The sequence below is a fragment of the Eumetopias jubatus genome, unplaced genomic scaffold (assembly GCF_037043125.1).
Source record: "Eumetopias jubatus isolate StellerSeaLion01/CBP00866 unplaced genomic scaffold, mEumJub1_p1.0 scaffold_8, whole genome shotgun sequence".
Classification (NCBI taxonomy): domain Eukaryota; kingdom Metazoa; phylum Chordata; class Mammalia; order Carnivora; family Otariidae; genus Eumetopias; species Eumetopias jubatus.
The window spans coordinates 101,976,270-101,981,635 of record NW_028274814.1 but is presented as its reverse complement, the minus strand read 5'-3'; the positions used below and the strand labels follow the sequence as shown (position 1 = coordinate 101,981,635).

The 5,366-nt window shown below is 37.7% G+C and overlaps 1 pseudogene; it reads left to right on the top strand.

The window, feature by feature from the left end:
- Positions 1 to 415: 415 nt before the first annotated feature.
- LOC114211029 (large ribosomal subunit protein eL43 pseudogene) lies at positions 416 to 846 on the top strand (annotated as a pseudogene).
- The last annotated feature ends 4,520 nt before the right edge of the window (positions 847 to 5,366 follow it).

The window sequence follows — 5,366 nt, the reverse complement described above, 5'->3', positions numbered from 1 at the left end:
TATACAGCAATTCATTGCATTTCTATACACTAATAATGAAGCAACAGAAAGAGAAATTAAGAAAACAATCCCATTTACAATGGCACCAAAAATATTAAATACCTAGGAATAAACTTAACCAAGGAGGTAAAAGACCTGTACTCTGAAAACTATAAAACACTGATCAAAGAAATTGAAGACTGACACAAACAAATGGAAAGATATTCCATACTCATGGATTGAAAGAACAAATATTGTTAAAATGTCCATACTACTCAAAGCAATCTACACATTTAATACAATCCCGATCAAAGTATCAACAGCATTTTTCACATAACTAGAACAAGTAATACTAAAATTTGTTTGGAAGAACAAAAGATCCTGAATAGCGAAAACAATCTTGAAAAACAAAAACAGCTCTGGGCTCAGACCTAGTTTGCGGCGACATGGCTAAACGCACCAAGAAGGTCGGAATCGTGGGTAAATACAGGACCCGTTATGGTGCCTCCATCAGGAAAATGGTGAAGAAGATTGAAATAAGCCAGCACGCCAAGTACACTTGCTCCTTCTGTGGCAAAACAAAGATGAAAAGATGAGCTGTGGGGATCTGGCATTGTGGCTCCTGCATGAAAACCGTCGCTGGTGGTGCTTGGACCTACAACACCACTTCCGCTGTCACAGTAAAGTCGGCTATCAGAAGACTGAAGGAGTTGAAAGACCAGTAGAAGCTTCACCATTTGAAACATTACTAGCCTATAACAAATGGGTTAATTTATGTAACAAAATTACTTTGGCTTGATGTTAAATTTATTAATTAGATCTTTCAATTTGTGTTGCATTAGTTTTGCTTTCTCAAAGGCCTTGGAAATTAAAAATCCTTCTAATTTTTATTGGAAAAAAAAAAGAAAAAGAAAAACAAACCTGGGGGGCGCCTGAGTGGCTCAGTTGTTGAGCATCTGCCTTCGGCTCAGATCATGATCCCAGCGTGCTGGGATCGAGCCCCACATCGGGCTCCCTGCTCAGCGGGAAGCCTGCTTCTCCCTTTCCCACTCCTCCTGCTTGTGTTCCCACTCTCTCTGTCAAATAAGTAAATAAATAAATCTTAAAAAAAAAAAAGAAAAGAAAAAACAAGAAAAATAAAGCTGGAAGTATCACAATTCCAGATTTCAAGATCTACTACAAAGCTTTAGTAATCAAAACAGTATGATACTGGCACAAAAACACACACATAGATCAAAGGAACAGAATAGAGAATCCAGAAACAAACCCATGATAATACAGTTGATTAATCTTCAACAAAAGATGAGGCACCTGGGTGGCTCAGTCAGTTAAGCATCCCACTCTCGGTTTCAGCTCAGGTCATGTTCTCAGTGTCATGAGATCAAGCCCCGTGTGGGGCTCCATGTTCAGCATGGAGTCTACTTGAGATTCTCTCTCTCCCTCTGCCCCTCCCCCAGCTTGTTATCTCTCTCTAAATAAATAAATAAAGTAAAATTTAAAAAAATATAGAAACAAAAACTAAAAGAGGCAAGAATATACAATAGGAAGAAGTCTCTTCAACAAACGATGCTGGGAAAACTGGACAGCAACATGCAAAAGAATAAAACTGGACCACTTTCTTACACCATACACAAAAATACACTAAAAATAGATTAAAGACCTAAATGTGAGACCTGAAACGATAAAAATCCTACAAGAGAGCACAGGCAGTACCTTCCCTGACATGGGCCATAGCAGCATTTTTCTAGATCTGTCTCCTGCGGCAAGGGAAATAAAAGCAAAAATAAACTATTGGGACTATATCAAAATATAAAGCTTCTGAACAGTGAAGGAAACAACCAACAAAACTAAAAGGCAACCAACTGAATGGGAGAAGATATTTGCAAATGACATATCCAATGAAGGGCTAGTATCCAAAATATATAAAGAATTTATACAACACAAGACTAAAAAAAAAAAATCTGATTATAAATGGGCTGAAGACGTGAACAAACCTTTCTCCAAAGACATACAGATGGCCAACAGACACCTGAAAATATGTTCAACATCACTTATTATCAGGGAAATGCAAATAAAATTACAATGAGATATCACCTCACACTTGTCAGAATAGCTAAAACCAAAAGAACAAAAAACAAGCATTGGCAAGGATGTAGAGAAAAAGGAACTCTTGTGCACTATTGGTGGGAATGGAAACTGGTGCAGACACTCAGAAAATAGTAATGAGGTTCCTCAAGAAATTAAAATAGAATTACCATATGATGTTATCTCACCACTGGGTATTTACCCAAGGAATTCAAAAACACTAATTCAAAAAGATGTATGTACCCCTGTTTATTGCAGCATTATTTATAATAGCCAAAATATGGAAGCAACCCAAATGTCCATCAATAGATGAATGGGTAAAGAGATGGTACACACACACACACACACACACACACACACACACACACACACACACACACACACAGTCATAAAAAAGGGTGAAATCTTGCCATTTGCAACAACACTGATGGAACTAGAGAGTAGAATACTATGTGAAATAAATCAGAGAAAGACCATATTATTTCATTCATATGGTGGAATTTAAGAAACAAAACAAATGAACAAAGGGAAAAAAAAGGCAGAGAGGGACAAACCAAGAAACAGACTCTTAACTGTAGAGAACAAACTGATGGTTACCAGAGGGGTAGTAGGGGGAGATGTGAAATAAAGATGGGGATTAAGAACACACTTATCACGATGAGCCCTGAGGAATGTACAGAACAGTTGAAACACTATACTGTACACTTGAAACTAATATAACACTGTATGTTAACTGTACTAAAATTAAAATTAAAAACTGAGTAAATTTTTTAAATGACAATACCAACTGTTGGCAAAGTCATGGAAAAACAAAGAACATGCTGGCCAAAGTACAAACTGGTACAACAATTTTGCAAAAATAAGTTACCTTTTTTCTTTTTTTTTTTACCAAAAATCGGTAACTGCAAACCTACTAAGTTTTTTTTTTTTTTTAAGATTTTATTTATTTATTTAACAGACAGAAACACAGAGAGAGAGGGAACACAAGCAGGGGGAGTGGGAGAGGGAGAAGCAGGCTTCCCGTAGAGCAGGGAGCCTGACACGGGGCTCGATCCCAGGATCCCGGGATCATGACCCAAGCCAAAGGCAGACGCCTAACGACTGAGCCACCCAGGTGCCCCCCTACTAAGTTTGAAGATACACATACTATATGATCCAGCAGTAAAACTCAGAGCCTTGTACTCTTCAAAAATATATGTATATGTGCATCAAGAAAAATGTGCAAGACGGTTCCTTTAGAATGGCCAAAAATACGGAAACAACACAAATGTCCACCATTACAATAGGTAAATAAATTGTAGTATATTTATACAAGAGATAAACATACATTAAAATAAGCAAACTATAGACACATATCAATATAGATAACTATCAAAAATATTAAGAATTTGAAGTTCAAACTAAAAGAATTTATACTGTATGATTCCATTTATGCAAGTTCAAAAAATGTGTAGAACCATGGTGTTGTAAGTCAGGACAGTGGTTACCTTTGGTGAGGGAACAGAAAGGGTTTGTTGTTTTTTTTAAGATTTGTTTATTTTAGAGAGAGAGCACACACGCACACAGGCGCATGCAAGCATGGTGGGGAGGGGCAGAAGGAGAGGGAGAAAGAAACCCAAGCAGATTCCAAGCTCAGCGTGGAGTCAACACAGAGCTCAGGGCTCGATCTCACCACCTGATCCCACCACCCAGAGATCACAATCTGAGCTGAAATCAAGAGTCAGACTCACAACTGACTGTGCCAGCTGGGTGCCCTGGGATAAAAAATGTTTTGAATGGAATTTAACTGCAATGCTGTCAATATTCCATTTTGTGACTTGGGTGGGCACGACTTGGATGCTAGCTTTGTAACGATTCAGTGAGCTGTAAATTTACATTCTGTGCAGTTTTCTTGCTGTCTAATATGTCTTGTGATAAAAAAAATAAGCTGAGAAAAAATTCAGATACATCTTGTCTTTAACATTCCCGTTAATGGTCTCTCCAATAAGCAACAAATAAGTATTTAAGTTAGACTGATGGGATCTGTTATTCGTGGGCATCATTCTTTTTAAGGTCATGGACCAGCTGTTTGATTATGGCATAGAATTTTGCCTGAGAACAATGTCAACCTTTAACCAGTACATGGTCAAATGTCAGAAAATGTATTCATGAAGCCCAGGACCTAAGCAAGGTAAGGGGACCTGTGGCATCAGGCTAAAGTGATCATCTGTGAGGTAAATTACAGTCTTCTCTGATTGCAGATCAAAGATGTGTAAACCTTAGGAACAAGATATGGAATTTGTGGTAGGAATGTTTGGCTGAATTCATTTATAAAAGGGACTCTGCTTGAAAAAGTAATTTGCCAAGGTAAGGAGATTCCTGCAGGAAGAAGCTGTAGGTACCATTGGGAAAAGGAGCTGAGGAGAGATCTGAAACGTCCAGCTCAAGGAAAAATCATTACTCAAGTGAAGGAAGGTAAGATCAAAGGGACCCCACAGTGAAATCTTCAAATATCTCAGGCAAAATAACAATGAGAGAGTCAGTTTAAATAGCCCCCAGGCCTAGAGAATGAAGCCATCTTACCACAGTATCAGCCAATAAGAAAACTTCTACCTCTGTACCTCTCCCCTCTTCCCCATCTTCCCTACAGAGACCCCACTGAGTGGGGGGAGGAGGTGAAAAAAGGTTCTGTCCAAATAGGAATGTAGTAGTAAGGGGCACTAGCAGCCAGTTTTGGTTTGGGTGAAGAGGAAGAAGCTTCTGAATAAGTATGTATTTATAAATATATTGGAATAAATATTCTAAATTGTAAATTGACATTTTTCGTCACCTAAAGTGACAAGAAACAACCCAAATTTGCATCCAGGGACAGAGAAACAATTAATTCTACTAACAAGTTTGAATAAACAGGAGAGAAGTTTGGAACAGATTTAGATTTAGGAATCACCAGTCTGCAAAGGAGATCATACATAGAAGTTACTCAGAGTAAGAAAAGTACCAAGGGAAGAACTCCAGGGGAAAGATCCAAATTGTCTTGACAATACTGCCAAAATTATCTCCAAAATGCAAACCTGATCACGCCACTTAATTAAAATCAATGGTTCCCTAACACCTAAAGCTAAAGAGAAAATAAAAATCAAAATTCCTTAGCATGTCATTCAACACTCTTCCCTATCATGATTCTTTTTAACTTTCTAATTTCATATATTAACACTTCCCCGGTTCTATATTTTTTGTAGTTGTACAAAAAAAAACCTTAGAGTTCCTGAGGACAAAATGTCATTTCACACCTTTAGCACTAATATGTCTATAAGTGCTACATA